Raw genomic sequence first — 13,037 nt, forward strand, 5'->3', positions numbered from 1 at the left:
CTCATTTCTGCCGCGGTTGCAACCATACTCTCCTCTTCCTCCATCTAGGTTGTGTTCCAACACCTTGCACTCCTCTTGTTTTCCCCTTTTCGCTCTAGTTTGCTGCCTTGCAACCTTGCTGTCCCTTCTCTTTTCCCTGTTGTTTTCCCTTCTCCCTCAACCTTTCCCTGCTGCCTGGTACAACACTGACCGTGGTTGCTGCCAACGCTCCATCAACTCTTGGAAGCTCCTACACTACAAGGTACAAGGGCAAAGCCTACATCACCAAGACAAATCTTTCCCCAGATACTTGATTATATCGTAAATCCTGTTGCTGCCTTCTTTGAACCTCACAATAATATTTGCAGCCCTGTTCTTCGACTTTCCTTTTCCATCCTCCCATATCTTCCCACCTTGATACCCCTATCGTTATCCTAGCTTTTTTGGGCCCTATTTTGACATTTTACATTATTTCAGTTTGTGGACAGATCAATAGATCATTATACTCTTTTTTGTCAATGGTTATGGATCTGATTTCATTGGTTTGATCATTGTTTGCAAAATTACTTGGCTGAATTTCTACTATTAATGAACTACCTTAAAGGCTTTAATTCTTTGTGAAAACCTATTGCATGTCTTTTTATTCTGTTATTGGAATGGCGGTGCTATTTTATTAAACTTATAATATGCGTATGCTCCAAAAGTTCTCTGTAAAGGACTTGTGAACCTAGGTTTGCATAAAATATGGACTTCAAGGGGTAGCTTTTCAATGAATTCTTTGTACTACCATTTATCTCACAATTTCTGTTTGTCTACCTGGAGAGCACGGTGTTTACCAGTGCCTCCATAGAGTTACATTTTTTTGTTGGACGACATGTCTGAGCAAGATTCTCACTATTTATCTATTGTCAATCAGTGTGCTTTGTGTTTAGAAGACGCTGAAACTGTTGACCACCTGTTGCTCCAGTGTAATTTCACTCATGATTTTGTACTACCAACTTCAAACTCTTTGGAGTTGGTTGGGTTCTTCCTGGTTTTATAGCTGATCTCTTTGGTTCTTGGGCCTTTGCTCCATGGCCATCAAGAGGTAGAATGCTTTGGAACCTATTTCCCGCGTCTATGTTATGGTTGATTTGGAAGGAAAGGAGCCTAATTCTTTAGAGGCGTCTCTTCTCGATGTCTATCATTTCGTCCACGACACGTTTGAGTTTCTATGGGATTTCAATTATCTCTTTCCATAGTTCTTGGGAGGAAATTCGGATGGGCAATTGTAAAAGAGATTTTCTTATCCTTTCCATAATAGATCTTTGCGACCTCCTAATGGATTTCTGTTAGTTTTGTTCTGTTCCACAGATCGTCATAATGATTGCTATTGAATTCTTCCTCTTATCCAGCATATTTCTCTCATATTTGATCTCTTCTCCTATTGCTATCACCACAGAGGTTATTAACTTTGTATAATATTATTAGACTAGGCCTTCTTTATGTGGTCAGGGGAGTCTATGATGGTATCAATATCTCTCTGCCTGTTAAAGGTAACACGATTCTTTTGATTAGTATTAACTGATGTACGTAGAGTTTGAGCATCTAGGATGTAAGGTCTCAATGGAGCATCATGTTGTCCATGATCTTGACTGTCCTCTTGGTTATGGAGTTTCTTGTACTTTTTTTTCCTTGAAATGGTGGGTATTTGTTATAATGGAGCAACCATGACCAAGACGATCACGAGCACAAGGAAGGAGTTTCTTGTACTTAAAATCATCATTCATGATATTATTGAAATTTATCAAGTAGACGTAACTGTAGCCCACTAGTGATGAGAGTGGTCCCCTGCCCAACTATCAGTTGCTATTATGCAAATGGAATGAATGATAACACCGAAACTTCTTGTAGTATGTGAATGTTGATAATCATATAATGGCTGGCTTGCAATTTACAAATTTTAAAAGTACAAGTGAAAACGATAGGAAGAGAAGATGATGAGGAACTGAAAAAAACCATCGCAGATAACAGGTCTTCCAAGTCATTGATCTTGTTGTACGACACTCCAATGGTATGAAGTTCTGATGCGAATCTATAGGTTCTTGGGAACTTTAGAGCTTAAGAATGGATTCTCATTCATATTAGTAATGAAATCATTCCCAAATAAAAATAAACAAACACGTAATAACCAAGAGTAGCTAGAACTTTTAAAAAGATTTGGATGTAAAGCTTTTAAAATAATTCATCAGTACAAATCAACTCATCCAAGTAAAGCTTCAACATCTAGTTCTATTCAAAGGGAAATCAAATACTAATAAAAGAAATCAGATGCATATAATACACACACAAGTCTATCAAACAAATCAGATCTAATGACTAATGTCTAATTATGGCCCAAAAGATGTCTAATTGGTATAAGATTAATGGGGTTAGTAAGTTCAGGGTATGAAGTAGGGTGATAAGATGGGAATGATTAGAGTTAAGGGTGAGGGAAAAATTCAGGAAAAATATTGCGTGGGCTTATAGGGAAAGAAATAAAGAATCCATATTGGACATGGCATATTAACTATGTCACAAATATCTCCGATATTTTCAAAATATAGCGTTTTTATCACGAGATTTTGATAAAACGACATAATCCCGAACTAATCCTGAGATTTTAAAAATATAGCGATATTTTCGTTTTATCATAAAATTAAAATATACCGATAATATCGCGATATTATCCTGAGATTTTTTACGATATTTTTATTTTATATTTTTTCTTAAATTTAATATTTTATATATATTTTTAAATAATTTTATTTTTACTGTTTATTTCCCGATATAAACCCAAAAAAAATTAATGTCTCGAGATTTTCCCTTGCCGAGAAATTCCCGAGAACGACATTTAGCCTCGAGTTTCATCATGCTGCAAATGGTGTCCAAGTCTCCAATAGGGGGAAGAGGTATACGTAGCATAGAGGTAAGGAGGTGATCTTGGCCGAGAGAGAGAGAGAGAGCAAGGCGGGGGATTATCCCGACGACGACTGTAATATTCCCTAATGGTCATCCCCTCCCCTCCCCACCCCGACATCTTTCCCGTCCTAACAACACATCACTTTGGCAGATCTTTCCTTAACTAAATATAAAAAGGATACTACTATTGGCACTGCCATGTTTTAATAATTCCAGAAACTCGGCTTGTCTTTTCTTTTTATTTGGCTTCTGATAGTTTTTGAGGAGCTTTAATAACCTTTTACAGTTGTTTAAATAATAAGTGTAATTATCAAAACATGGTATTGCCAATATTAGTAGCCTAGGACAAGCCACAAGATGATGATAGAAAGATTTTACTGTAAACTCCCCTGAAGAATTCCAGATCCAAACTCTTTTGTCTTTCCCAAATCCCTTGATGTAGCAGCCCTCTAAAATCTCCTTAAACCTAGTCACCGATTGAATTTCTCTATCAAAGAAATTCCTGCTGAACCCCGGCATCCACACCACCATATTCCCATTCCCATCAAAGCATTCTTTCACAAAGGCTTCCTTCCGATTTGCTATTAGGAACAAGTTAGGGAATAGGTCCTTTAACGGAAGCAGGGAGCACCATTGGTCATGCCAGAATTTGATTCGCTACTTAGAATAGACTCTAATTCTGGCTCCTTTAAACTTGATTTTGATGCGCATAACGTCTCTCCATACTGTAATCTCTGGGTGCCTAAATTTGTCCACAGACTCCCAATGACCCGGGACAGCCTCATACTTACTTTCAATCACTTGTGATTCCTCCTCTCCATACCTCCATGGCCATTTACCAAACAGGGCTTGGTTTACTTCCTTTACCTTTTTTATTCCTAAGGCCTCCGGCCTTGATTGGCGTACAAACTTCTTCCCAACTTACCAAATATATTCTATGCTTAAAAATACAAACAATGAGAAAGTGAAGGACTAAAAGGCCACAACTGTAGTGCGAGAAGAAAGGGAGAAAAGGGGAAACATGGTAGAAAGAATTGAAAGTAGAAAAAGAAAAGAAAAAGATAGAGGTAAGGATTGGTATTGTGACGATTGCGCTTATCGGAACTTCCAATGGAGGCGGTATTGTCTCTGGGAAAAGCAACACAATCTGAAACATGCACCTGGAAGTATTCCCCCAAACTCATGGTAGTGGATAAAAAAAAAGAAAAAAGAAAAAGAGAGAGGTAAAGAGGGTTCTAAATGGGGAATTAGTTTATTGGTGGTGCCCCTCCTGTAAATATTTTAATTTTAGTTGGAGAGTCAGATGGCGGAGATGTTGCTTGGGATCAAAGAATGGGATTCAGCCTTTGGGTAAGAAATACAATGATCTGGATCCCGAATCGAATCCTAATGAAGATGATCTTTGGCCCGACTCATGGACAATCTCCACTATCTCTCAGGTAGGCTCTCCGGTCCTCTCCATTTCGGGAAAGGAGGTGGAATCAAGATTATCGTCACTCAGATGTTGTTTAATTGGAAAAACTAAAGAGTCTGGATCTCCGGTTCTCTTTATCGGCTAACGATAATCTTTTTTATCTTTGGCGGTGGGCCAAAAGAGTCTGGAACCTCCCTTTCCTTTCATGCCCCTGTCTTTTATCAGTGGACGAAGTTTTATTTATCTTTGAATCGGAACAAGAAGCTATAGCGATCCTAGACAAAGGCAATGATATGTGGGAAGATCGATTCCATTCCCTCCTCCCTTGGACCAAAGATTTCTCCCCGGGGCTAGAGGAATTTTGGGTCAGATTTTATGGCATTCCTCTTCATGTATGGGCCACATCAACAGTTCAAGCTCTAGGTAATCTTTTTGGTCGAGTTCTAGAAGTAAAAATGGAAGGGAGCGACAATCAGTGGATGACCTTTGTCTTTGCTAAGATTTTTGCTCCGTGGTGGAAGTTCGTACCACCCTCTTTTCAAATTCAAGTTTCCGGTCAAGTTTACACAATTGGAATTGAATCTTTGGGCAGTAGGGGTTCATCGTCTTTGAATAAAAGTCACTCCTATCAGGCTCTGGCCCCTTGATTGCTGGCTCTCAAATTCCGAAAAACTCTATGTTGGTGGCGGATTGTCCGCCCACTCTTTCGCCGGAAAACCTTAGCCAGGGAGCCGTTGGACACTCGGGACCCTCCCGTATGAATTCAAATTTCAAACCTCCCTCCATGTCAGAATGGCCTCCTGCCTGTTGCCCGGACTATCCCTTAATCCAGCCTAGTACGGGAAATGGGTTAAAGTTTAAGAAATCTCTGGCGAAGAGCCATTCAAGGCATGTCAGTCCTTTTTGCACTTGGTCAAGGAAAGGAGTTCTGCAGGAGTCAGGCAATATTTAGGTACTGTCAGAAAAGGAACTATCACATCCCTTCCGAAAAGTGGTAAAGAGGGTTGCGTGAAGAACCCCCAGATAAAAAAGCCTGATGCAGACTATTGTAGGGGATTCCTGCCCAAGATAAAGGAAAAAGTAGTTGGGTCCCCCTTGGATTCATTTGGTAAGCCCGCCTTGCATCGTAATCTCCTCGTTTCTTGTGGATGATGAGTTCTCCTATTTGGTAGATAGGCCTCTTATTAGTTAAAATTTTGGGCAGTTCTGTTGTGTGGGAGGGTTGAGTAAGTTAGGAGTATATATGGTTTTGTGGTTATTATCTTGTAGAATGAAAAAGGATAAGGACACTTGTGGATTGGCATATGGTATTGTGGTGACGGCTCCTTTTGGCGGTGTCGGCTCTTTTTGTCGATATCAGGCCTTGCCTTGTTCAGGAAGAAACAAAATCTTGTAACAACTGATACTATCGAGAAGAGATTGTGGGCCCAAGGACGCGAAGATATGAGCCTTATTTAATTATAGGTATATAATGGGAGAGTAGGTCAATTTTTCAGGTCTGTTCGTATTCTTCAGCAAAGGTAAGTACTACCCTTATCTAGTGGTTAAAGGAATGGCTGATCCTTCCTTTTCTTCTTCTGCTCTCCGTACCTATTAGAGGTTACGGAGAGAGATTCCATATTACACGAAGTGGTTTCAGCATCGTCGATTTGTGTAGCCTACAATACAATATTGTAAAAGCTTCGGTGGAAACCCCCACCGTCCCGGAATTTAAAGGGATTATCAAGCGACAGTGGAAGCAATTTCAGGAGGACTACAAACTCATTGCTGAAGAGTTCTTCCCTCTAACAAGTACACTCAATATAAAGGAGATTTGTATACCGGTGTATAAACTTCTTTTTTTCCGGCGCTTGTTGGAGTATACGAATAACTTGAGACGGCTTGAATGGGAGGCAAAACGAACCCTTTGCATTCGCAAGATAGCAGAGCTTATAGCTATCCGGAAGAATCCGGTGGAAGAGGTTCCCTATCCACAGTTTACATCGATTTTTTCCCCTGATGATATGGATCTAGAATTGGATATTGGGATCCTAATGGTGGAGCCGAGCGAATGTGCGTGATAGTCTCGAGTTAAGGGTTAGTTTTGTTAATTTGTTTTGGAAAATTGATAGATGGTTTTTTTGGAGTTGGAACAAAGTGTATGACTGGATGGAGAAAAAGTAAAGATGAAAAAGAAGTAGAATGAATCTTAGGTAATAGGTTATATGGATGATATACTTGGGGAATTTTAATTTTGTTTTTTTTGAAGAGAGTAAGGAATGATGGGAAGTCCTGGAGGGTGTCCTAAAACTGGAAAAGATAAACGGGTGCTTTTGGAAAGTATACTAGGCTTCATCTGAAGAGTAAAATGATCATCGAATGTGCAGGATTGATAGTCCCAATACTCCTTTGGTAATTCAGGGTATGCCTTGAATTGCCTATACAAATGCTATGTAATGTTACTAGGGACTTCTTGTCCCCATTGTATCTTTCATGGTATCAATAAATATAAGTCACTTTTCAAAAATAAATAAATAAAATTCTATGCTTCTCATTTGACCCCCCTCCCCCCCACCGCAAAAATCTTCTCTTAATTTGTTCCAATATTTTAATTATGCTCATAGGGCATTTGACGACGGATAGCTAGTAAATAGGGATATTGGCTAACATTGCCTTGATAAGGGTTAATTTACCACCCCTAGAGACTAGATTTCTCTTCCATGTGTCCATTGTTTTTTCCACTCAATCCTCTATAGGATCCCAACACATCTTCTTTGCTCTTCCTCCTCCCAAGAGCAAGCCTAGATGGATGGAAGGGAAAATGTCCACCATACACTCCATTATTCCTGCTAGGCCAAGAGACCACCCATGATCCAAATGGATGCTAAATAAGCGAGACTAGTGGAAATCACTCCTTTGTGATTAATTCATAGCATCTTAAGATTGCCTTGAGATTGATTACCTTCACCACTTCTGTATAGCTAAAGAGTAGGGTGTCGTCAACAAACTGAAGATGAGACACCTTTGTTCCAGAATGACCAATTTTAAAACCTTCTATCATCCCTCTAGCTCTTCCTTTGTCAAGCAACCAGCTTAATGTCTCCATTACAATCAGAAACTGGAAGGGGGAGAGTGGTCTTCTTGCTTAAGCTCTCGAGAGGACTTAAAGAATCCTTTTGGAGCTCTCCATTAATAAGGACAGAAAACCAAGCCGACGTTATACATTTCCTTATCCATAACCGTCATCTGCTTCCAAACCTCTTTCTTTGATGCAAATAGTCCAGACATGCCCACTCTACCTTATCATAGGCTTTCTCCATATCCAATTTGCATACAATTCCTTTTTCTCTAGACTAGAGTAGTAGTCCACCACCTCATTTGCAATCAGGGAGCAATTCAGAATCTGTCTTTTGTGGACAAAGGCACATTGATTTCCAGAAGTTATCTTGTGGAGAATCTTTTTCAATTGATCCGCTAGGACCTTAGCTAGCACTTTATACAAAGGTTCCCATGTAAAGGTTGCCATATTCTGACTTGACCTACTGCATCGTGCCCTTTCCTCTATTATCCTTATTTCATCGAAATCCCCACCAATACACCATGGATTTGTCCACCTCCTTACCTCCAATTCCTACCACAGGTGACATTTCTCCTCCCTAATAGTAGGCCCATACACCCCTAAGACTGTCCACATTGAGTTATCACTCACCCTTCTTAGAACTATCGTCACTGAGAATTTTCCTATCCCAGAGTCTAGTAATTCTAAAGAGTTCGCATCCCATGCCATGAGAATTCCCCCATATACACCTATTGCATCCAGAGAAACATGATCCCAATGTGCTCTGACCTCAGAGCTCTAATGTCAACCCTATTCATTGTTGACATCTTTGTTTCTTGTATGACATCTTTGTTTCTTGTATGCACAAGATATCCAGTTTGTGACTTTGGACCAGCTCTTTTATCTGGGCCTCTTTTTTCAAGGAGCCCAATACGTTGGCATTCCGGGAGAGGATCTTCATGGAGACTTGCGATAGCATGAATCTCTATCTCTAGAGCTACTTCTTGCTTCTTCTTCTTTTTGAATAGTAATGGTTTGTATTAATAAGAGTGGGCAAACCCCGCAGCCGGGGGATCGTCAGTACAAAGAGAGAATATGGGTCCTCTGATGGTAGAAGGGGACTCCACAAATGTTATTGCGTGGACTGGGGGCAGATGTGCTGGGCCATGGAGACTAGCTAGCACGGTGGAAGAGATTAGAGACCTTGTTCGAGATATCCGCCCATCATTAACGCATAGGAGACGAACATCAAATTCAATGGCGGACGTTTTAGCAAAGGCGGGTGCAATCTGATCAGACACGGAAATATCTTTTAACGATATCACGCGGGGATTACATAAGATTATAGTCTTGCTTTTTGTGTACAGTCACAGGGACAGCTTGTCCCGTGTGTCAATTTGTAAATTTTTTACAGATGAAATGAAATAGTTACCTTCTCAAAAAAACTTTTTTACAGCTTGTCCCGTGTAGACAAGGTTGTGGTGGAAGGCGATTCTCTCAACGTGATTCGATGGCTAAAAAGCCATTCAAGGCCCCCTTGGCGGTTTGCTCATTGGATGGATGAGATCTCTGATCGCATTGGAGGATGCGGATATCTTTTAATCATCTGAGGGGGTTGGCTAACAGAGAAGCCGATAGTCTTGCCAAAGATGGAGTTCATAGGGCTGCTTTGGAGCTCTTTGATTTTCTCCCTTCTTGAGGGTTGCTTTCTCTCTTTTATATCTATTTATGTTTATTCTCTCTGTACTGACGATCCCCTGGCTGCGGGGTTTTTTTTTAAAACGGGACAAGCTGTCCCTGTGACTGTACACAAAAAGCAAGACTATAATCTTATGCAATCCCCGTGATATCGTTAAAAGTTATTTCCGTGTCTGATCGGATTGCACCCGCCTTTGCTAAAACGTCCGCCATTGAATTTGTTGTTCGTCTCCTATGCGTTAATGATGGGCGGATATCTCGAACAAGGTCTCTAATCTCTTCCACCGTGCTAGCTAGTCTCCATGGCCCAGCACGTCTGCCCCCAGCCCACGCAATAACATTTGTGGAGTCCCCTTTTTTTTGAACATATTGTGGAGTCCCCTTCTAGGTTATGCGACTCCAGTTTCCTTATTTCTTATAATACCACTCGACTCCAGTTTCCTTATTCCTTGTAAGGAAACTCACATCTCCGCCTCATTGGAATCCACAATTCCAAATGGACCAGAGAAAGCCCATGTGGTCGCTCCACGGACATCCCTAAGGAGTCCACCTATACCGGACCCCATGGGGTTCCTTAGACTAGAAACATCAAAGTTAAGCTTCACTGAACCAGGCTCAGTAGGGCACCACTTCTGGGAAATAGCTGGTATTTGCTCAACTCCCCAACATAACTCTCTCTGCCCATGCCACTAGTCAAATGCTGAGACAAACCTAAATGGAGGAAGGATTCGAACCCAAGCAATCATTAATGCTAGGATCTTTATAAATAAAAAATTGGGGCTTTTTATTGTTCTCCTGAAAACACTACTATTCCTTTCCTTCCAAAGAACCCATATTGTGGCTAGCAAAATGACTTTCCTAAGGATCTTTCCTTTTTGCCGCCATGGAGCTAATGGCTAAGTTTCCAAAAGTTGACTCATTTTTGAGGGAATACCAAGGATATACCAAAGCTATCTAATAGTCTACCCCAAAAATATCTAGCCAATTTGCAATGGATGAACATATGGTCCACCGATTCTCCCACCTCCACACACAAGGCACAATGATCAATAATCATAATATTCCGATTGCGAAGATGATCTGCGGTGAGGATTTTGTTAAGTCAGGTTGTCCACCCAAAAGCGCACACTCGAGGAGGGGCTGGGATGATCCACACACTAGCCAGATACTTCTTGCTCACCCAAGTTGCCTGCCGGTGCCTAATCTTCGGCCACTACATTGGATATCTGGAAAGTGTACGTTTTCTTCCCTAGAGAGTTTATTTACTCACAGTTGATATGCTTGTGTCCAACCTGAGTTTTTGGTATTATTTTCTTGGGAAGCTTCATTGTGAAAGCTGATATAAACATTGCTTAAAAGCTAATGCATGATTGGGTCTTGTTTTTATTCTTGGATTAAGTAGCTGCTGTGCTCTTTTGTGTGATACAATTCTTGGAGATGGTCTAGTTATACATCACATAGTATTCGGAGAAAAGAGACTTCTGCTTGCAGAATGATATGTGCTGTCTAATGCCATACCAAGAGAGAGTTGTTAAAGTTCTTGGCAACTACAATGGTGATTTTATTACACAATCATTTCTAGGATTTCAGGTTGGAAACCAATCGAGTAGCAGTCAAAGTTTCCCATCTGATAAAAAGTGCTGCAATTGTAGAGTTAAATTTTAGAAATTTCTGGTCTCATAGTAGAACATACAGATTATTACTTTTGGAAGAGATCCCAGTAGTTTGAAGGCATGAAAATAGTTAGAACTTCATTTGAAGGAAATTTTCGGGAAAGATACCCTGCTATCTCGTGTTAAATTGATTTTGGATGATGTCCTATGACAAGCCACTGGTAATTTCTAATCAAGCATGATGAGAAAAAAATCGGACACACACAAGGATTAACGATATTTGTCTTCCCTTTTTTCTGGAGTTAGTGATGAAATGTATAATGCATGCATATTTCCCACAAGTCCAAGCACCAGTTTGTGTAACTTTTATTTATCTGTTATTTTTTAGAGTTCTTGTGATTAATATGTGAAACTGAGTACATACTTATCTGTAGTAAGTTTTATATATCATCAAACTGTATTTTGGTTTGCCTGCAATGCTTCCGCCTGTATCATAAACTGAGGCGCACATACTCCAAATGTATTTGGAAGCGTAACGGAGTGGTAGCTTAATTTTGAAGTTCCCAATTGTTTAGGCATTACAAGTATCTCATCTGTTGACGGATTATTATTTTTTTTTAGAGATTTCTCTTCACGGAGTTGCGTTCTCATTGTTTGTCGTGTCCATATTTATATTCTCAGTGAAACTTTAGGTGCACATCTGATCTCACCAAACCAATTTTTCCCCCTTAGATAGCCATATTAAATCCTACATTTCAAAGACTATGCATCATAAATTTTCATCTATGTTACTTACATTTGCAACTATATGACCTAAGTATCTCAGAACATACAGATCTTATAATGCAATAAACCTCAGATAAATCAGTAATGCTTGTTGGTTCTCCATCTGTTTTTCAATCACTGAGGGGCCGTTTGGATACATGGATTATATAATCCAGGGTTTTAAAATCCTGTATTTTTCAAGCTGGGTCCTGCATTTTAGAACTTAAAACCTGGATTATATTTGCTTATAAAATCCAAGTTTTAGCTTATATAAAATCAAGGTTTTAGCTTGTAAAACACAGGATTTTAAAATCCTGGATTGTATAATCCATGTTAAGAATTGGTAGAATCCATTTCAAAATTTTTATATACATCAATGACCAAGCACTTACAATATAATGTGTTAATATGAACTTGAGAGCTTTTGAATATGGTATTGTTCCCTTTGAACTCAGTAATCCTAGGATACTTTTGCAGCTTTATCTTATGCATCTCACATCACTCACTGAGGCCGTAGCTTTCATATTGAATTTAATTGGAATGGCACATCGTAACTTCATATTAGCCGGAAATTCTGATGTTCACTTTAGAAAGCATTGCTCAAGATCCTTATACCTGCTGCTTGAAATCCAGAATATCTTAAGAGGTGTGTAAATTAGGTTCTACCGACATGCCGGGTATCGGATTGATAGATTAGGGTTCTGTAGAGTCTGATGGTGGCCGATCAGATTGACGGTTGTGATTGCTAGTAACAGTTGGGACCCATTCCGAATTGCGATTTCTGATTTGGAGATTAGACCATCCCCACATGATTTATAAATGCGGTTTTTGCTGTCAATTTGTGCCATCATCATCATCATCACCATCATCATCGCAAGCACAATTAATCTGATGGCTCGGATTGCTCGCCTCCATTTTAGCACCAGTGAGATTCTGGGTTCGTGCTTGCAAATCTGAGCAATGTTTTAAATGAATCTAATTAAGTTCCTGAATCAATTCGCATGCAATCGGGAAGAATAATTGAATAATATTAGACATTTAAAGAAGGCTACTGATATCAGCACTACTATGTTTCGATAATTTGCACTAACTCACCTTGTATTTTCTTTCTTAATTTGCTTCTGAGAGCATTTTTGGAAATTGTGATAACCATTAACAACTGGTTAAATAACAAGACACTGAATTTGTGCAAATAAACTGTCATTTACCCACAAACTGCCAAAAAAAAAAAAACTCGTACCCCTGCTTTCATGAACCACCACTTACAAACCTTTTTTTTTTTTTGAACCCCAACTTACAAACCTTGTAGGAATCTTCAGCTCTCAATTGACCTTAAGAAGGAAAAACAGGGGGAGCCCAGTGCGTGAGGCTCCCGCCATTGTGGGGTCTAGGGAGGGCTAGATGTACACAGCCTTATCCCTGCTTTGCAGAGAGGTTGTTTCCGTCACTCGAACCCGTGACCACCAGGTCACAATGGAGCAACCTTACCTTTGTGCCAAGTGTCACGTGGCCATTTCGTCCAGCGCTGTTCGCATGGCCTATGGCCCGTGACTTGGTCTATCAATGTAATATGTAAGACTCATGCCTATGT

This window comes from Tasmannia lanceolata, unplaced genomic scaffold (assembly GCF_043159265.1).
Source record: "Tasmannia lanceolata isolate RefF3 unplaced genomic scaffold, GAP_Taslan_0.1 ptg000020l, whole genome shotgun sequence".
In the NCBI taxonomy this organism is placed as follows: Eukaryota; Viridiplantae; Streptophyta; class Magnoliopsida; order Canellales; family Winteraceae; genus Tasmannia; species Tasmannia lanceolata.